Below are 22,576 nucleotides of genomic sequence, written 5' to 3'. Positions count from 1 at the left end.
GATCAGATTTCTTTTGACCCATTTTACTAATCATTCAATTCCTAAATTTCGGTCCTAGTAGCTCAACATTGGTAGATGCTAAGTGGTTTGGAGATCATGTGCTAAAGCTTTCCTTCTTTTCTTTGTTTCAAAGTGTAATTTGTGGTGTTTTCTATTTGATTTTCATTGTTTTCCGGTCAGTATCCGATAATTTGGATTCTCCTTGGTTTACAATACTATCAATATCTAAATTGGGTTTTTAATTACAGTATCTTATTTTTGGCTATTTAATAAAAGTATTTTGTTATTCAGCGCGAGGAACTTAACGTTTAAGTGCAAGTCCCTTATGTTAATTAAAAACAATTCTTGTATGTGAATTAAATGTTTAGTTCATCGCGCAGTCGCGCCGAGTTACAAAATATTATTATCAATTAACCAAAAAAAGATATTGTAATGAAAACCCAATTTAGATATTGATAGTATTGAATACCAACTTGAAGGAGAATCCAAATTATCGGATACTGACTGAAAAATAATGAAAAGAAAATAGTGACCACCACAAAATACACACTTAAACAAAAAAAGAAAGTTTTAGCATACGATCTCCAGACCACTTAATATATACCAATATTTAGCTGCTAGGGCCGAAATTTAGGGATTGAATGATCCCTAAAATGGGCCAAAAGAAATTTGATCAATGACGGAAAGGAGTGAACATGTCGAGCAAGTGGTCATGCCCCTCATGTCCCCCGGTGTGATACTAGGAAGAGCATCCAGAGCAGGAGGAAAGGAATCTACGAATGGGCGGGAGGGAACACAAGCAAGAAGCCGAGCAGAGGAAACCTGCGGAATTGTAGCAAAAACCAGGGCTAAAAAATCCGAGGAACAAAAGCAAAAGTATTTTGAAGCATCCATTTCTCGATCGAATTCGGAGCAGCAGAAACCCAGGGAACCGGAGCAGTAACTAGAGCAGGGAAACTCTAATAAACAGTTGCATATTCAATTCAATATTTTTAATATAACATTGTAAATGATATTTTGTGGGTACCATTGTACTATTGGCATTTGCAGGTGTGCTTTTACTTTTGGATTCTACTTGTGCTAACTTTAAGTTTTAGTTTTCTATTTAATTGACATTTTCATCAGTAAAACATTGGAAAACGTGCAAAAGCCAATAGTGCGGTGGTGACATAGAAAGTATTCAAAAATGTCAGAACAAGATATATATTTTTCAATTTTAACAAAATTTTAAAATGCAACGAATAGTATTTCAAGTTCCCAACTAACACTTAAGCATTGGAAGATTATTTACCTATCCAAAGTTTTTGAATACTTAAACTCTTGACTGTTCATTAGTTTCGGATGGTCAATCAACCGAAGCTAATACATTTGAGCAAATTTAACAAATCACCTTTGTTGATTAATAAAAATTAACCATTAAATACATAATATCATGGAAAATAAAAGAAACTCACAATAACAACCCATTATTATGCATAATCTTTTGTATTTCCTCGATGTGATTTTTTTACATATATGTCAAAATACACAGTAGATCAAGGAAGAATGGCAAAAAAAATTAGTGAGAATATAATATGATGGTTGTTTAGATACTTTTGAATGTTTTAATAACATACTAATGATGTAGTATATCGTAAACTGGAAAGTGAAAGTATACGGGTATCACAAGGAGTAAAAAATATAGTGGCACCAGTTCCAAAAGTCAACAATACATTGTTATTACCATAGAAAATATCCCTAATTTTTTACAAATGCATTACCTTTTTTAGACCATCTCCAACCCAACTCTAAAAATGTAATTTTACACCATTTTGGTATAAAACTCCTCTCCAACCCAACTCTAAAAGTTACATCATTTTGGTGTCACACCAAAAGTTATACCAAATTTGGTGTCACACTAAATTTTTAGAGTTTTTGTATATTCTCATGTTTCCCTTGTACTCCATTTAATATATACCAATATCGAGAGAATTTTTTTTCTTGCTTAGGTCCTTGATAACTTATTTTGTCATCACTTTTGGTATGCATGACAATCTTCTTTTTCTTACCATCGATATTGCCTTATGTTGGGATAACCAATCCATTCCTAGAATCACGTCAGACTCTCCTAACTCAAAGGGTATTAGGTCCGCTGAAAGGAAATGCCCGCAAATTTCTAGTTGACACTTAGGGCAAAATTGGTTTACTGAAATCTTATCCTGATTGGCAACTTTTATGGTCAAGGGTTCAACTAAATCTTCCAACATTAAATCCATTTTATTCACACATTCTTTTGATATAAAGGACTTAGACGCTCCCGAATCAAATAAAACTTTAACAGGTACGGAATTAAGAGAAAGCGTACCTGCAACTACATCCGAATCCTGAGCATTAGATCTCTTGGTCATCTTGAAGGTTCTGGCTCTTGCTGTGCTGTTGCCGGTCCTTGGGACGCATTACCTCCCATGTTGCCCTGAGTACACAACAAAATTGGTTGTCATAGCAACCTCCGCCTAATACATGCTACAACAACATAATATACATATAAAATAACTACAGAACTCCTGAAAACCAACTCTGAGCTCTGTCTATCACCGTTGTCCCTCTGCTCTTACCACTGCCACCAATAGTCCCTAACTCGAACACCAACCAGTTAACCAGATTTTGGTACTGAATGGCCCTGAACTCGGAGCTAATAAAAGGGTCAATAGACCTAGCTCTCTCAACAGCAATTTGAGTCAAAGACCTCACTCGGGCCTGAATATCAAGTGAAGGGGCAGGGATGCCCTGAAAAGGTCCAATTGGTATCCGGTCAAGATGCGCGGCCAGCTCCGGGCTCTACTCTATAATAATGGACCTGTTCACCGCCCGGTGAACATGGTATGAAATCAGGGAGGAAGCACCTGTAGGAGCAGATGAAGGGACTGGAGGTCTAGAGGAAGAAGAGCTGGGTCCACAGCCTGGTGGAAAGTCTCTAACAGCAGATACTGACCTCTGTACCCAACGAGGACGGGCACTAGGTCCTGACATATCTTTCGGTGCAAACGGAGGAACTGGTGAGGGAGGCAAAGGAGTCTCCTTAGCTACCACGTCTAAGGTCCTCTCTGAGTCTGAACTGTCTGAGTCTGATCTGTTCTCCCGATATGGAGAACTGGAAATCACTATGGGCCACTGTCAACAATATAGATATACAGGAAAGACACAACAAGGTTAAGGCAGTTCTATCAAAACATCAATAGATGTCAGGATAACGCCGTCGAAACATATCAGACACAGATAGTTCAGACTCAGAGAGGACCTTAGACGTGGTAGCTGAGGAGACTCCTTTGCCTCCCCCACCAGTTCCTCCGTTTGCACCGAGAGATATGTCGGGACCTAATGCCCGTCCTCGTTGGGTACAGAGGTCACTATCTGCTGTTAGGGACTTTCCACCAGGCTGTGGACCCAACTCTTCTTCATCTACTCCTACAGGTGTTTCTCCCCGATTCTGTTTACCGGGCGGTGAACATGTCCTTTTTTAAAGAGCAGAGCCCGGAACTGGCCGCGCATCTTAACCGGATACTAGTTGGACCTTTTCAGGGCAACCCTGCCCCTTCACCTGATATTCAGGCCCGAGTGAGGTCTTTGACTCAAATTGCTGTTGAGAGAGTTAGGTCTATTGACCCTTTTATTAGCTCCAAGTTCAAGGCCATTCAGTACCAGGATCTGGTTAACTGGTTGGTGTTCGAGTTAGGGACTATTGGTGGCAGCGGTAGCGGCAGTGGTTAAAACAGAAGGATAGCAGTGATAGACAGAGCTCAGAGTTGGTTTTCAGGAGTTCTGTAGTTTTTTATATGTATATTATGTTGTTGTAGCATGTATTAGGCGGAGGCTGCTATGACAGCCAATTTTGTTGTGTACTCAGTTCTATTATTAGTGTTGCACTGTAGTTGTTGGTTGGATCTTTGTACTGCTGTTGTATTGTAGTTCTTCTATATAAAAGTTGTTGACTTTTATTTTTGCACAATTGTTATTTTTTTTTTGACAAATGCAGAAAGTTTTCATTAAATTGAATATAATACAGCCGGAACAAACCCCCAACTGTCGATACAACCAGGTGATAAAACAAACAACATACTAAAATCAATTAGATGATTTGTTTCCTGATCGTTTAACAAATAGAATTTAAAAATTCTTGAAGCTAAAAACGAAATCAAAAACATCTCAAGCGATCCAAATTGCACCGGCATCTCTGAAAATAGCAACATCGCAATTGACCATATCACGTAAAAATTATGGTTAGCCCAATGTTCAGAAACAACAATCGCATAAAATAAGATTGGAGAAGCGGCACCCCAGTTATCTACATGCCAGACACCAGCTATAGACATGCCGATGGCACCCCAGCTATCTACATGCCGGATACCAGCTATAGACATGCCGAAAGTGTAAAGCCATAAAAAATGAACAATCTTTGGTTGTGAAAGGTGAGCTCTTGCAATAATCACCACCATCCCAGATTTGATACAGGTTTTGCAGATCACCAAAAATATCAACAACTTCGTCCTCAACAGATCCAATACCAGATTAACCCAAGCATGACTAAGCAAAAACATAACAAACACTCCAAAAGGAGAGACAAACACACACTCCAAGAGGAGAGAAACACAAATACCCAAAAAATTGGGTTTTATTGAAAATAGATCAACGAGAATAAAAGAAAATGAAAGGATTGGGGCTTTCCACCGGAGAAAACCAGTGGAAGCCCCTCGATTTACTTGAAAATGAACTGCACAATTGTTATTACTGTTACTATTATTGTTGTATTTGTTGCTGGTTTTGTTAAATTTAGCTTTGTATCGTGGGTGAACCCCAAGTAAATAAGAAAAGGAATATTTATATTGTGACAACATTCTCCTGATGTATAAAAATGTTTCTACCCGGGGGCACAATTTTCATATAAAACTTTTTGTTGTGTTTTAGGAGAATGCCGCCCAAGAAGAACATCCCGTCCAATTCCTCTAGTAGAAACTCTGATGGGGGCCCAACCATGGGTGAATTGCTAGATTTGCTGCGTCAACAGTCTAATCAGATGGCTCAGCAGCAACAACAATTCCAACAGCAACAACGGCAATTTCTACAACAGCAGCAATTCATACAACAACAGCACCAACAAATCCAACAACAGCTGCAGCTTCAGCAGCAACACCAGCCGAGAGAGGTGAACTAAACCGTTCGTTTCAAGTCCTTCCAGTCAGTCAAACCCCCAGAGTTTAAGGGTGAAGTAGACCCGGTTGCTGCTAGAGTTTGTCTTAAGGAAATGGAGAAGACATTTACCCTTATTCAGGTAAGTGAAGATTCTAAAACAGATTATGCCAGTTATTTTCTCAAGGGTGAAGCAAATTTTTGGTGGGAATCCACGCGTGCGTTGGAAGAAGAAGGTCCTGTTTCTTGGACCAGATTTACGGAGTTATTCTTGGAGAAGTATTTTCCAGATTGTTTACAGAATCAATTGGAAGTGAAGTTTTTGGAATTGAAACAAGGTGAGAAGAGTGTGTCGGAATATGAGGCCAAGTTTACAGAATTGGCCCGGTTAGCCCCTGGATATGTGAGTACTGAGATTCAGAAAGCAAGGAGGTTTCAACAAGGATTGAAGCCCGAGATTCGTAGTGGAGTTGTGGCTTTGCAACTTAAAACGTATATTTTCGTAGTCCAGGCCGCCCTAGTGATTGAGAGTGATCAGAAACTGGCCGTCAAAGAAAAGGGCGATAAGAAAAGAAGGTTCAAATGCGTTACTGACAAGGCGGATCAAGAGGAATCCGATCAGAAGTTCCCGAGGCGATTTGGACGAAATAGGAATAAGAGATTCAGAAGACAAGGTTTCCCTCAGGTGAGACCAGGTGTCACATCAGTTACTTCTACCCCAGTTCAGTCAACCAAACCAGTAGTAGAATGTAAGTTGTGTGGCAAGAAGCATAGTGGCCAGTGCAGAAAGGACATTCAATGTTTTAAATGTGATCATAAAGGCCATTACGTGTCAGAGTGTAGTTCAGGGAATCCCGGAGTTACCTGCTTCAAGTGTGGGAAGGTTGGACACATTGCCGGAAACTGTAAGGTCGCTACTCAGGGCAGCATGGGAGGTAATGCGTCCCAAGGACTGGCAACCAACACAGCAAGAGCCAGAACCTTCAAGATGACCAAGAGATCTAATGCTTAGGATTCGGATGTAGTTGCAGGTACGCTTTCTCTAAATTCTGTACCTGTTAAAGTTTTGTTTGATTCGGGAGCGTCTAAGTCCTTTATATCAAAAGAATGTGTGAATAAAATGGATTTAATGTTGGAAGATTTAGCTAAACCCTTGACCATGGAAGTGGTCAATCAGGATAAAATTTCATTAAACCAATTTTGTTCTAAGTGTCAACTAAAAATTTGCGGGCATTCCTTTTCATCGGACCTAGTACCCTTTGAGTTAGGAGAGTTTGACATGATTCTAGGAATGGATTGGTTATCCCAACATAAGGCAAATATTGATTGTAAGAAAAAGAAGATTGTGATGTATACAAAAAGTGATGACAGAATAAGTTATCAAGGACGTAAGCAATAAAAGAAATTTCTCTCGATATTGGAAGCAAAGAAATTGCTGAGACAAGTATGCGAAGCATACTTAGCTCATATTGTAGACATTGAGAAAGAGGCACCTAATCTGGACGAGATTCTAATAGTTAGGGAATTTCCGGATGTTTTTTCAGACGAGTTGTAGGATTGCCACCAGATCGTGAGATCGAGTTTTCTATTGACCTAATTCCTGGAGCAGAACAAGCTTCAAAGGCTCCCTATCGTATGACCCCAGTGGAAATGAAATGAACTAGCTAAGCAGCTTCAGGAACTTTTGGATAAGGGAGTAATTAGACCAAGTGTATCTCCGTGGGGCTCACCAGTATTATTTGTAAAGAAGAAAGACAGAAGCATGAGGTTGTGTATTGATTATCGGGAACTAAATAAGTTAACCATCAAGAATAAGTATCCCCTACCCAGGATTGATGATTTATTTGACCAGTTTAAAGGAGCGTGTTGTTTCTCAGAGATTGATTTAAGATCGGGCTAACATCAGTTGAAGATTAAGTCTGAAGACATACCAAAGACAGCATTTAGAACTAGGTATGGACATTATGAGTTCTTGGTGATGATATTTGGATTGACCAATGCACTAGCAGCTTTTATGGATTTAATGAACCTGGTGTATAAGGAGTACTTGGATGAGTTTGTTATTGCATTTATTGATGACATCCTCATCTACTCGAAGACTAAAGACGACCATGCCGAACATTTGAGGATTGCCTTGCAAAAGCCGAGAGAGAAGCAGTTGTACGCTAAATTTTCAAAATGTGAATTTTGGTTAGAAGAAAATCAGTTTTTAGGTCATATAGTGGGTAAAGATGGTATCAAAGTGGATCCCGTGAAGATTGAAGCTGTATCCAGATGGGAACAGCCAAAGACCCCGACAGAAATTAGAAGTTTTTTTGGACTAGCAGGATACTACCGGAGATTTGTGAAAGACTTTGCTAAGATCGTGACTCCATTGACCAAGCTAACCAGAAAAAATGAGAAGTTTGTTTGGACGAGAAATGTGAAAAAAGTTTCCAGGAGTTGAAGAAAATATTAGTGGCAGCCCCAGTTCTAGCATTGCCAGATGAAACGGGAAATTTCGTAATTTACAATGATGCTTCTTTGAAAGGTTTAGGCTGTGTGCTAATGCAACATGATAAAGTTATTGCCTATGCGTCCAGGCAGTTAAAACTCCATGCGCAGAAGTATCCAATGCATGATTTGGAATTAGCAGCAATAGTGTTCGCATTAAAGCTGCGGAGACACTACTTGTACGGAGAAAAGTGTAAAATCTACACAGACCATAAGAGTTTAAAGTACATATTCACCCAGAAGGACTTAAATATGAGACAACGAAGATGGCTGGAGTTGATCAAGGATTACGATTGTTCTATCAACTATCATCTGGGCAAAGCCTATGTGGTTGTAGATGCCTTAAGTAGGAAGGAAAGATTGAATGAGATCAAAGTTTCTGAGGAACTAGCAAGGGAATTGGAAAAGCTAGAAATTGAAGTTCGAGTGACAGAAGGTAATAAAGAGCAATTGTATGAAATCACTTTTCATCCAGAATTGATGGAAAGAATAAGAAAGTGTCAAGAGGAAGTTATGGATCAAGGATTGGATAATTTGACTGGAGAAGAAGTTTGTACCCAAAAGGATAGCAAAGGTATGTTCAGATTTTCTTCAAGAATATGGATTCCCAATGTGACTGAATTGAAGAATGAGATTTTGCGAGAAGCTCGTAATTCTAGGTTTTTTTCACCCAGGAAGTACCAAGATGTATCAAGATTTGAAGAAGAATTTCTGGTGGCCAGGAATGAAGAAGGAAGTTGCAAATTGGGTTAGCAAATGTCATGTGTGCCAGACGGTAAAAGTAGAACATCAAAAGCCAAGTGGATTGTTGCAACCCTTGGAAATTCCACAGTGGAAATGGGAAGTGATTGCAATGGATTTCGTAGTAGGATTGCCAAAGACAAAGTCGAACCATGATGTTGTCTGGGTAATCATCGACTGATTGACGAAGTCAGCACATTTCCTCCCTATCAACGAGAGGTATTCTTTGAAAAAGTTAGTTAAGATGTATCTGGATGAAATAGTAACCAAGCATGGAGTTCATGTGTCCATCGTATCAGACCGAGACCCAAGATTCAATTCAAGGTTTTGGATTAAGTTTCAAGTATGTCTAGGAACTAAACTAAATATGAGCACCGCTTATCATCTCCAGACAGATCGCCAAAGTGAGAGAATAATTCAGACAATAGAAGACATGTTAAGGGTTTGTGTTTTGGATTTCAAGGGAAACTGAGACGATCACCTACCGTTGATTGAGTTTTCCTATAACTGTTTTATATAAACTGCTTTACTTGTTATTCTTATAGTGGTACTGTTTTGGAACATAATTGCAGATTATTTCTCAAACTTGTTTCAGTCCTCACAAACTGATAGGATGTTGACAGATGGGGAAAGAGTGCTTACTGTTACTGATGAACAGAATCAGAACCTAATGTTACCAGTCCAAGATGACGAAGTTGAAAATGCAGTCTTCGCTATGCACCCGAGTAAATCGCTCGGACCAGATGGCCTTAACCCTGCATTTTTTCAAACTTACTGGAGCATCGTAGGTAAGGACATTATTAACTTCTGTAAAACTTTCTTTCAAACTGGAGAGCTTCCAAGAGGGGTAAACAACACTTTAGTTTGCCTCATTCCGAAAGTTAAGCAGCCACAACACATGACCGAGTTGAGACCTATCTCGTTGTGTAACGTTCTTATGCGTATTCTTTCTAAAGTCATGACTAATAGGTTAAAACCTTGCTTGAATTCGATCATCTCAGATAAACAAAATGCCTTTGTGGAAAGACGCCTTCTTACGGATAATGCCATAATTGCTTTTGAAGTAAATCATTACATTTGAAGGAAAACTAAGGAAAGTATGGAGTTGCAGGATTAAAAATTGATATCTCGAAAGCTTTTGATCGACTTGAATGGAATTTCATTGAAAACATGTTGATAATATTTGGCTTCCAAATTTTATGGATTTCTCGAAATATGGCTTGTGTTAGAACTGTTTCCTACAGCTTCTTGCATAATGGAGAGCTATTTGGTGGTGTTATACCGCAGCGTGGAATTCGCCAAGGGGATCCTCTCTCACCCTATTTGTATATTATGTGTGCAGAAGGTTTAAGTGCGATCATTAATAGAAATGAAAATGTTGGTTTGATCCATGAATGCGTGATAGCTAGAAGAGCGCCTTCTATCTCCCACATCTTATTTGCGGACGCTTGCTACTTATTTTTCAAGGCTACAGAGGTTGAAGCTCGTACTATGAAAAGCATCTTACATAGATATGAAACTTTATCTGGGCAGCCTGTCAATTATAATAAATCGAGTGTTACCTTCAGTCCAAATACACTGGTGGATGATCGACGTAAAATATGTTCTGCTTTAGAAGTGCAAGAAATTAACTCACCTAGCAAATACTTGGGTATGCCTATGTACGTAGGAAGGAAGAAAAATGAAGTTTTTGGTTTCCTGGCTGATCGAGTTAGTCAAAAGCTCCGGTCATGGGAAAATGTCTCCTTGTCAAAAGGTGGGAAGCTAACTCTTTTGAAAAACACTGCTCAGGCCATTCCAAACTTTTGGATGAGCCTCTTTTTAATTCCTGCTAGTATATGTGATAAGATTGAAAAGAAAATGAATGGGTTTTGGTGGGGGCAAGGTGCGAAGAGTAGTGGTATTAGATGGATGACATGGGATAAGTTGTGTGTTCAAAACATGGGGAGGCTTGGGAGTTAGAAGCTTAAGGTGCTTCAACACAACTATGCTAGCCAAACAAGAATGGAGGATCTTGACTGAAGCAAATTCTTTGGTTTTTAATCTTCTAAAAACTCGGTACTTTCCTCGTACTGATTTTTTGAATGTCGAGTTGGGTGCGAATCCAAGCTATTTGTGGCGTAGTATTTTATCTGCTCAAGATGCTATCAAAGCAGGCTGTCGAAAGAAAATTGGTGATGGAGCTAGAACTAAGGTCTGGAAAGTGCCCTAGTTACCTTGCAAAGAAAACGGTTATTTGTCTACAACTTTAATTCCTGAACTGCAGAATATAAATGTTCAAAGTTTAATCGATATTGACACAAATGCATGGGATTCTGATCTTTTGGATGAGCTGTTCAACGACCGTAATCGTCAACTAATTCGAAGAGTTCCAATCCCACTTCAACCAAAATGTGATTCCTGGTTCTAGTTACTTGATCCCAAAGGTCAGTTCACAGTGAAGAGTATGTATCAACAGCTGCAGGGGCCTTATGATATGTATTTCTGACAATTCTGGCATAAATTATGGACTCTAAAAATTCCAAGGTTAGGTGCTTTTTGTGGCGTGTTTGCAAGGGATGCTTACCAACAATGCTGGCTTTAGCCTCGAGGAAAATTCAGGTAAACACGAGTTGCCCATGGTGCCATAGGGATACTGAAAGCGATGCTCATATTTCAATTGAATGCGATTTCGCCAAAACTGTGTGGGCATTGACCGGTATTCAAAACTATGCAGTTCGTTATCTGAATGAAACTTGTCTTGTTATGTTAGTTCGTATTTTCCAATCTCTTACTCATGACCAATGTGCTTTGTTTGGGATGGTTTGTTGGAGTCTCTGGAATCGTCGAAATAATTGGGTGTGGAACCGAGTAAATGGGTCTGCCTTTGGTGTAAACTCTGCTGCCATAAGCTTATTATCTGAATGGAGGCGTGCTCGAGTCCTTGACACTAGCCGAAAAAGTTCATTAAATTGTGTTCAAAGTATAGGTTGGATCAAGCCACCTGGAGGATGGATAAAAATAAATGTTGATGCTGCTCTGTGTTGGGATAATTCTATTAGAGTTGGAGTAGTGATTCTAGATTCTGCTGGTTAGTTTTTTCGAGCAAGATGTTGTCGTTTGGATGGGAGTTGGCAACCTCGAGAGGCTGAGGCCTTGACTCTACGGAATGCTCTATCCAGGTTCAAAGTTTGCAGTATGATTATTGTATATTTGAGTCAGATTCCAAACTCCTAGTCGAGGCATGCAGAGGTGTAGATGGTGTAAGTTATTTTCACACAATTGTCTCGGATTGTATTGATTTGCGTAAGCACTTTAATCATGTTATAGTGCAGCATGTGCGTAGATCAGCGAATGGCGTAGCACACTTATTAGCTACTCATTCTATGTCTGATCTTAAGGAATGGGTTAATACCCCTCCTGATTTCATCTACCATGTACTGAATTCTGATAATTTATAAGTAATGCAAGTTCGTTTTCCTCAAAAAAATTGGAGGTTAACGTTAATGAGGAGCCACCACCTGTAATTCCACTGTCTAGTCAACAGTTGGAGAACAAACTCAAAGAAGGATATTGTCCTTATTGTCCAGAGAAAGGTCCTTTTCGTAAGTGCTCCAAACCTTGTCTTTTCACCATTACTCACAAAGGATCACCAGAGAAGCCTAAAAGTATTTCATGCATGACCATCAACTTTAGCAGATCAAACTCCAGGTTTGAATGATATTGATCAGATGGAGGTCTCAGTTCATGCTATTGAAGGATTTCATAGTAACAAGACCCTTACTCTTACTGGAAGGAGGGGAAACCAAACTTTTTCTATCCTAGTGGATGGGGGAAGTACACACGGCTTCTTAGATGAGCACACTGCTACAAACTTGAAATGTACACCGGTTAAAACTAAGCCAATGAAAGTGCAGGTAGCTAATGGAAATCATCTGGTCAACCAATATGATGTTAAGATTTTGATTGGAAGAATGGAGATAAAAAATTTAAGAATGGTGTGAGAACTTTACCTATGGGTGGTTATGACTTGGTGTTACGGGTTTACTGACTGGGGTCTCTTGGGGCTAGTCACTTTTGACTACAAGAAATTGATGCTGCAATTTGTGTACCAAGGCTTAAGAGTGACTTTATATGGTAATGTGCAACTGGAGAAGCCAAGATTACAACAGATGAGTGCTAAAGGATTTGTCCGATCATGCCAAAGGCAAGGTAATGGCCTTATATATGTCATTAATCAGTCAGTACCCCCTGATAAAAGGGAAGCACTCCAGAGTCAGAGGTGCAAATGCATTTGCAAGATCTCTTATGCAAATATGAGGATGTCTTCAAGCCACCAGTAGGGCTACCTCCTCATAGAAGTATAGAGCATTCTATATAATTAAAAGAAGGATCTCAACCTTTTTCACTCAGACCTTGCAGGAATTCATTTGATCAAAACAATGAGATTGAAAAACTTATAGCAGAAATGTTAGACTCAGGAATAATCAGGCCAAGCTCTTCACCTTTTGCTTCACCAATATTGTTGGTTAAGAAAAAAATGGAAGTTGAAGATTTTGCATTGACTATAGGAAACTCAATTCTTTGACTGTCAAGAGCAAGTTTCCTATACCGCTCATTGAGGAGTTGTTGGATGAATTGGGATGAGCTAAATACTTCACTAAGCTGGATTTAAGGGCTGGGTACTATCAGGTGAGGATCCCGAGTAAAGACATAGAAAAAACAGCTTTTAGGACCCACTTGGGTCACTATGAGTTCATTATGATGCCTTTTGGGCTCACTAATGCTCCTGCCACATTTCAGAATCTGATGACCAAGGTCTTTGAACCATTCTTAAGGAAATTCACTCTGGTTCTGGTTTTCTTTGATGACATCTTAGTATATTTTAAGGATGTAAAAGCGCATCTGCAACACTTGGAGCAGGTTTTTGAGGTTATGAGGGTACAACAATTGTATGCAAAGCAGTCCAAGTGTGATTTTATGCAGATACAAGTAGCCTATTTGGGCCATGTCATCAGCGGATCAGGTGTAGCAATGGATGCCAGCAAGGTGGCTCATATGTTAGCATGACCAATTCCTCGGAATATCAAGGCTTTGAGGGGTTTCTTGGGCTTAAGTGGATATTACAGGAAGTTTGTTAAAGGTTATGGGTCTATTGCTAAATCAGGAAGTTTGTTGCAGAAAAACAATTTTCAATGGTCTGAAGAGGCCACTACAGCCTTCAAAAAATAGCTATGACAAGCACTTATTCTCAAGCTTCCTGATTTTTCTAAAGTGTTTACAGTGGAAACTGATGCATCCAACTATGGAATTGGGGTTGTTCTGACACAAGGTCATCCCCTAGCTTACTTCAGTAAATCTTTGGGAATTAGGGGACAAGCTATGTCTACCTATGAAAAGGAACTGATGGTTGTGGTAGCAGCAGTAAAAAAATGGTCTCCCTACTTGATGGACAAGCATTTTTTATAAAAACTGATTATTATGCCCTGAATTTTCTTTCTGAGCAGAAAGTTAGCAATCTCATTCAACAAAAATGGATCAGTAAGTTGTTGGGCTACAACTATACTATATTGTATAGGAAAGGCTCAGAAAATATTGTGGCTGATGCCCTAAGCAGAAGGGATGAGAAGACCGAGCAGGCACAGGGGGAAGACTCTAATCCAGTATTCCACGAGGACATGGAAATTTTCAAGAGGGGATGTCAGGAAGTGTAGTTGAATAGTAGTATTAGTTATTCTGTTAAGTAATACAGCAGTATAAATAGTAGTATAAGGGTGATATAGTCTTTACCCAGTAATCAGTTAGTACTTGTGCTCTATAAATACTGTGTAATATGTTACTGGAGGGATTATGAATGATAATATGAAAATGGCATTTGCCACCAGCTCTTTCTCTCTCCTCTCTAACTGATTCTGTCTCTCTCTCTAGGGTTTCTCTCTCTAACAACCCTTTCTTTCTCTCTGATCTCAATCTCTCTTTTATCTCTGTGATCTATTCTCTCTGTTCTCTCTCATTTCACTCTCTAATCTCTATACATGTTCTATATCTAGTTGTAGATTACATTCCTAAAAACAGAAAATACCAAAAATAGCAATATCAAGGTCAGAAGCTCACAAGTTATTGACCCAACCACTTTATTTTTTACCTTTATTTTCGTACTTTAGTAATAAAATAAGCTATATAGTACAAGAATGGTGTAAAATTTAGTGTTGGTGGGTTCGAGTTGAATTTGATGATAGTGTAGTTTTGACACTATTTTGGTGTAAATTACACATTTACACCAAAATAGTGAAATGGGTTGGAGATGCTCTTAGAGATGGCAAAATAATTCGATCTGACAGATATCTAATCTAAAATCTGAAAATTTGGATTTACCGAACTCGTTCTTTTAGATTTAGATATGGATTTAATTTTTAAACCGGAAAATTTTTGGATTTGAATTTTAGGTATACCGATCCAAAATCCGAAACCCGATCCGAACCCAAAACCCGAAAAAACCCCGAATAAATCTATCTATACTATACTATTATAAGTAGAACACCCTCTATTTGGTAGTCGGTTGTTCGGTACAGTTGTTTGGTACGACAAATAACAACCGTCAGATCTAAAGTCAGATAGATGAGAACCGTTGGATGCAATAATAAAATATTATTATATTAATATATAAACTGCTCTTATGAATTCAGGGTTCGAACCCCGTTAACAACTTATTATATTTAAACTTTTATATTCTTTATTTTAACAATTTCTACAAGTTCAGGGTCGAGCCCGTGAACAACATATTATATTATATTATTTATTTTCAGTCAAGTCTCAAATTATCACAAAACATCCTCTATTTGGTAGTCGATTGTTCGGTACAGTTGTTTGGTACGACAAATAACAACCGTCAGATAGATGGGAACCGTTGGATACATATATTTATTTTTTACATTCTATACATTATACATTATATATATTATTGTATAATTTTTAGAATATTTAATTTTATAGTTATGTTAAAAACTAACTAATAATAAAATTCAACGAAATTTAATTATTGTATAATTTAAACGGGTGATAAAGTAAACAAAACATCTTCAAGTCGCATGTTCAATCCCACAAACACTTGCAATATTAATAATTATACAAATTCTTGGATTTCGAGTTCGGGTATGAATATCCAATCCAAAAAAAATAGACTTCTAGTATACCCGAACCAATCCAAAATCCGTCAGATCGGGTTCGGGTATTCATTTTCGGGTTGGGGTTGGATAAAATTACGGGTTTGGATATGGATTATACCATACCTTACCCGATTTAATCCGATCTAATTGCCATCCCTAGCCTCTTTCAACAAATGATCTCTAGAAATTAATTGGATAATAAAAAAAGATCTATTATAAAACTATTCAAATATAGTTATTTATTCTTTTTTGTTTAGCTAATCGATTTAATATATTAAATACAAATAATAAGAATAAGAACATGTAAAAATACCACTTCTGTTATTAGATAAATTATGAGGGCTTATAGTGTTGTGTTAAGCTAAACATGCATTTTGGAACCTGAAACCTTAACTACCTATTATATGTTCAGGTGAAAGGGTTTGAACTCCCAACTTCTGTTGTCCCGATAAGTTATCGTCCTAACATTTGCTTTAGCAAGGCTAGTAACTTAACTGAACAAAGTTCTATTTTAAAATTTAAATATGATTTTTTAAGTAGACATATATTAACCAATATTTTGCGTGTCGTTACAAGTTTATATTCTAACTTTTTAGATCATAACGAAAAAAATAAATATTAACATTATTATAATAAAAACCATTGAAAAAGCCCTCTCTCTTCTCTCTTCTAGCTTCCTTTAATCTATTTTTTCGTTTCTTCATATACCTCTCCACCAATGAACAGAGACAAATGGAAATAACCGAACCACGTCTACAAAATACCAATACCATGGAGCTGCTTTAAATCTAATCATTTACTAACTCAACCTATATTAATCAACATAAATTGGTTATGTGGGACCTGAATTTTCATATTAAGGAATTTTCATTTATCATGTTTGTCTTGTATTGAACAAATTACATATCAGAACATAATTATATAAGTTTCATATGTCAACATTTTTATACTACAATTACCTTGATACAATATGTTTGTCATTGCTTGATACAATGGATAGAAAGAATTACCTAAACACCTACAATTGAGAAAATATGGCCCGATATACCTAGCCTGAAAACTACGGCCCTTAATACCCGTCAAAAGCGCACCTCTAAAATGCGCATACCAAAGACCCACCTGATAACATTCATAACTCAACAAAAAGACACATCAGAGTTATCGGACTCTTGTAAGTTATTTTGGATTTCAACTCCTTGTAAATATTGTGGTGAAAATGAGAATAGATTCTCTGCGATAAATTTCACGAATAGTTTATGAGTTTTTCTACAATCTGATGAAGATTATTGATCTGGAAGAGAACAGTATTACAATTAAGTTCAAAAATTGATGGGAGAAACAACAGAGGTGTAGATGGGAAGGTGTTGTTTTGGTTTAGAGAGGCTTAGAAAGATAAAGTTGTATGTGATTTTGAGAGATGCGTCTATCTAGGAAAGTATGAGGGAGGGTGTGTGGATCCCCACTGTCGTGTAGAAGAATGGGTAAAGAGGATAATGCACGACATGCATAACTCATGTGCACGTTGAGGTATACGCAACACTTACCTGCGCAGACTAGTGAGATAAAATAATAAAAATATATATAAACCAACAATACGCAAAGCTGTGAATATTTTGAATATTCTCTATCCTGTTCTCTGTTTAGAAAAGGTGTCCTCTTTCTGTCACACGTCCATCGAAGAATGAGGCGTGCCAAGAGTAACAAAAAAAGTAACATTTATACAGAAACAATAATCGAGGCAATAGAAAATGATTGTACTACAAATCCCAGCTTTACTTATTAACTGTAAAGATTTGCTTTCCAAAATTGATCTCTTTGGTCAAGGGAACTTTTTTTTGGACTTACAAATAGAGCATTACTTATCATTTTCAAAAAAGAAATACGTTATTTTCTTATTGGTAGCAAGATGTCAAAAATTATGTTTAAGAAATCATGGTCTAAGATAAAAAATGAGATTTCATATTAAAGACACATGGGCTATATAAAGGCAGTATCTATGAACAGAATCAAATATGGAGATGCAGTATACTATGCATTCTCTTCCTATTTGCGGAAGGTAGATAATAAATTGAAAGGGAACTTTTAATTTATATATTCTTGATAAACCTTTAATATTCATGACATGTTATTTTCTGATCACTGAGTACAAAAATTCTGACTTCTTATTGTTTCTCAAACTATAACAATGGCAAGAGTTAATGGCAAGATTTAATCTCACGCTGACACTAGAATTTGGTAAATCATAATACAACATAGCAACATACCTTCCAGATTTAAAATGGTGTCATTTAAATTGTTTTCCCGCGTCTTCAAATACTTAATATTGTCCTCATGCTTTTGAGTTTTAGATGTTTCTTTTTCAAAGGAACCTGCGATTTCTGCAATATTGAACATGACAGAGCATTTAATTACAACAGATAAAACCACAAACACATGTTAGATGAATCTGATAATTGTCATAACCTTGGAAGCATTACCTTCTAGGCTCAAGATCGTGCTCCTGTTCCCAGGTTCTCCCTGCTCGGACTTCAATCGAGAAATGGCTGCTTGAAGATACTTCTGCTCTTGTTCCTCAGATTTTTCTCGCTCTGGTTTCTGCTCCTGTTCCTCGGGTTCTTCCTACCTAGACTCCTGACCCTTATACTCAGGTTTTGGTCACATGCAGGCAGACACACACAATCCCTACAAATATTATGCAGGCAGAGACACACACAATCCCTACAAATATTATGCATGTCAGACGACCACCTAAAAAAACCACAACGAATTAGAAACAGGACACACTTCATTACTGAGCATAATGCGTTGAAAAGGTAAAATGGCAGTGAAAAGAAAAAAAAAGGTAGTTGTGCTTTAAAGTTAAAGGCCGGAAAAAAGGAAATATTACACAAAAACATGTCGCTAGTGAAATTTCAATCAAATGTGATATCACCTAAAACTTGTCAATACGACATGGCACATCACATTGTAGCCTATAATGTAGAAAATAATTTTTTGATTTACACACTAGCATACAAGACACGTTACCAACCTAATACATGAGCATAACCATGATGATGTGTCCTAATACCAATTTACGTGCCTCATAATTCAACACGCGTGACAACCCTAAATTTCCATTTACATACGCAAAGGTCAATTCAACTGTTTTTATTAAAAAGTAGAGCAAGACCTCTCTAACTGTGTGCATATAATTAATGAAATGTTCATTAACTCAAATCTTCCAAAAAATGAGGTTCAAAAAGTTCATAAGTACCCGCTAAAATTACCATATCTTACTTTTTACCTTCCCTTGGAATATAAGGATTCATTCTAGTATAAGCCCTCTCCCGATTTCAAAACGCATACATAACCATAGGATATTATTACCAATCAAATCTACCCAAGTTTCTGAATATAAAAACCAAAAAACAAAATTGTATAAACCCACACTCACTGTTCAACTCAAGAAAATACCGAAATCAAGGAATCAACAGCTAAAATGATATGGGTTGATATGTATACTCATAAAATCAAGAAAAGATCGAAATTACAAAGAAAGATTAAAGCTTCATAGCAAAAACACATAAAGAATCAAATCTACCGAGTTTCTGAATTTGACAAACAAGAAATCAGCAAAATTATAAAAACAAATCACAATTTTACCAAGAAAGATCAAAACTTTATAGCCTAAAACAATTTTTATATACAAGAAAATTTGTAATTCATGAACAAAAAACACATAAACAATCGAAATAAAAAGGGTTTATACCTGCTGGTCAATAGAGTATTCCGGTTCCGACAAGTCAATTTCGGACAACAGAACACGAGTGAGAAACCCAGGACTAGGAGAGTGTGTCCAGATACAAATTGTTGCAAATGAATGATATTTAAATGAACGGGTTTCTAACTCGGGAGTCTGGTGCATTTTTAAGGTGCTCTAATCATAAATATTAATGGACACCGTATTTATAATAACTCCACCAATAAATAAAATTTAAGTATTAATATTTTAATATTAATACTTCTTTTTTAGACTCCCATTTGCCCATTATTTAAGCCCATTTGGGACTAGGTAAATTGTTTTATATTTTAGACTTCTTTTTTTCTATTTTGTACGTTCAGTATTAATATTTTTTTTACAAATATAAATTTTTAAAAAACTTTTGCACAATTTTGCAACCAAATATCAGGTTTTTATTTGGATTTTTTAATCCGAATTTTTTTGGGGTTTTATCCGAAATTTTGAATTTCGTGTCGCACTACATTTTAAGAAAAAAAGATATCCTTTTAAGGCCATTTGGGTCGTGGTAAATTATTTTATATTTTAGACTTCTTTTTATCTATTTTGTACATTAATTATAATTTATTTTACAAATATAATTTTCTTAAAAAAAATGCACAATTTTGCAACCAAATATCAGGATTTTATTTGGGGGGTTTTATCTGGATTTTTATCCGGATTTTTTGAGTTTCGCGCATGGTCGAATTTCAAGAAAAAAGTCCTTTTAAGGCCCGCAATTCGGCAATCGGATCAAGTTTTTTTCAGATCGGACCATATCAAATTTCAGGCTTTGAATTTTTTTGAACATATCTGCATTCATAAAGATTTTTTTGCAAATTGAAGTGAAATTTAAAGTTATGTAGTTTTTTATTATTATCTTAAAAACCGTGCGATGCATGAATTATTTTTAATATTATATAAAAAAATTGAATTTAATTTTTTTTATTTTAATTTTTTCCTTATCATGAATCATAGGGTGAGCGTGGTGCGGGCGGTGCGATTTTTTTCTCAAACCGCAAATCAAAGTTTGATCAAATTTTCAAACCGCACCCGCACCGCGTACCCTCAAAAACCGCATAAACCATACCACAAAAATGCGGTGCGGTGTTGTGCGATTCACTGCGGTTTATACTTTACAAGTTCGAAAAATTTAAATAAATACAAAACTTAAATTTAATTAAATTTCTGAATAATATAACAAATTCACCAATATTCTTTAATAATACAAATTAGAAATTATACACTGTAAAGTTTAACACATAAGTTTGGCTCGGCAATTAAATGAGTTCACTATTAAATAGTCGGCTTTGTACCTCGTGTCTCATTGTTTATGAAGAAACGCAAAGAGGATGATTACTACGCAACAATTGGTCTTGTAGGAACAAGATGATCACTAATGAAGCACTATTAGTATGTTAAATGAAATCAGACTTGATAAAGGGAATCATGAAATATAAGTATATATATATAACATATTAAATATTGCGGTGCGGTGCGGTTTGAACCTGGTATTCCCAAACAATCTAAACAAGAATTATAGAAGGGGGATTGAATGAAATTCTGGCTCCTTTTCAGATTTCAAGAACTGTTCTTCTACAAATAAATAACTGTGTTTAATTTTATAATAATGCGGAATGAAAGTAAAATAGAAATCAAATCACAAAGCAATTAAATACAGGTATCTAAAAATTTTCTGGTGAATTGAACTTTTCCACCAGATATATATATTAAGTAGAGAACTCTGTGTTTCAAAATGAACACAACTGCTTACAAGTTGAAGAACAAGAACTGAGAAATTCTTTACAGATTTTGCCTTATCTATTTCTCAGGTAATTGCTTACTTTCTTGGATACAATTCAACTTGTTACACTTGGTTTATATATCACCAAGTTACATGATAAAAAGACAAGATAATAGGACAAATCATATCTAGTCTAAATTTATGCTACTACACTTCTCTTTTCAGGATCCTTAAATATCATCTGTTTAGCATGGAAATAGAATTACTACTTTTTTTCTCTAAATCCTTCAAACAGGCTGCCACATTCCATTTGCATACAACCAACGCATGTGACTGTCAAGTCACTATCAACTGCTCTTTTAATTTGAACATCCGTTGAAGCTTCATTGAATCATCCGTTGAAACCGAGGTTGATCATCCGTTGATACTTTGGCTGATCATCCGTTGAAACTATGTAGATCATTCGTTGAAGTTTTATCTGAGCATCCGTTAAAGCTTTGTGAATTATCCGTTGAGACTATCTTCTTGACAGTTAACTCTATTTCATTTATACAAGATTACAAGGCATCAACTATTTACAATTAACCAACCTATCTTGTATATCAATCTAGTAGTCAAAATGACTTAAATGTTCCTCAAGGATCTAGTTCACTAAGCTATTTAAGTATGCAGAAATGTGCTGCTAATCTTATTGTACATAAGCTACTCTTTCAACGGATGTCGAAATGATCATTCGTTGAGAGCTACAAAATCACTTAATTAAAATCTACTTAGTGTTTTGTTTGAGTTAACATCAAGTACACAACATATTCCTAAAAATCTCCCCCAATTTATGTCTACTGGAATTGTAGCCATAAATTAAGAGAAATTTGATGATAACAAAATACTCTATGAATACATGATGAAATAAAGTAGATAAAATTTACAAGTGCTGCAATTTATTGAAAATCTTCACAAAGAGAAATTTGTAGAAAGTCTTACAGATCATTTTCAAGGTGCTCCTCTAGACTGAGCAAATTAAGATCATTTCCTTGATTGCCTTGATTTATTTCCCAGCTTCACATTATTTTCCTCAATTTGATTTTAGAGTTATCTGTAAACTTCATATTTATCCTCATTTGTCTGATCCAGCTTTTCTTGCATCTCCATAACAGTTTCATTGCTTGCAATCTTTAGCTGATCTTCCAATCTGAAGAATCTTCAAATGTTCTTTTCATCCTTGAACTCCATAATCCAGTATGGCCTCAAATGCACCCTATATCCAGTGAAGGGAATAGTCAATACTCTTGGGATTGCATTTGGTCCTCTCCAGCTATTTCTTATCTCCTCAATCTTGTTTAGTACCATTTTTTTTGGCAACTATGTTGAATCCAAAATTTTCTTGATTGAGGAGAAAATGGTCACCAAAGATGAATAGCCTTCATTGAGAATTCTGTGAAGTGGCCAAGTTATTTCTATACCACCCTTAAACTTGAAGACTGATCTCTCTGGAAGGTACTTGTAGGCATCAATAGATCTGACTTCTTCTAG

General features: G+C 36.6%; 1 long non-coding RNA gene across 3 annotated transcripts; it reads right to left on the bottom strand.

Annotated features, from left to right (window-relative positions):
• Positions 1 to 3,685: 3,685 nt before the first annotated feature.
• On the bottom strand, positions 3,686 to 19,432 carry LOC141711530 (uncharacterized). 3 transcript variants are annotated; one of them, XR_012571382.1, is made up of 4 exons: positions 19,294 to 19,432; positions 18,020 to 18,290; positions 17,807 to 17,920; positions 3,686 to 3,950 (listed from the first exon to the last, which is right to left on the bottom strand). It is a non-coding gene; the product is annotated as an uncharacterized LOC141711530 (long non-coding RNA). The 3 variants fall into 3 exon arrangements; XR_012571383.1 differs by having other exon boundaries at positions 3,686 to 3,947; XR_012571381.1 differs by lacking the exon at positions 3,686 to 3,950 and having other exon boundaries at positions 17,453 to 17,920.
• Between the last annotated feature and the right edge of the window lie 3,144 nt (positions 19,433 to 22,576).

Source organism: Apium graveolens, chromosome 3, assembly GCF_009905375.1.
Source record: "Apium graveolens cultivar Ventura chromosome 3, ASM990537v1, whole genome shotgun sequence".
NCBI classification, from domain to species: domain Eukaryota; kingdom Viridiplantae; phylum Streptophyta; class Magnoliopsida; order Apiales; family Apiaceae; genus Apium; species Apium graveolens.
Note: the sequence above shows the minus strand (reverse complement) of the source record. Positions and strands in the feature narration are given on the sequence as shown.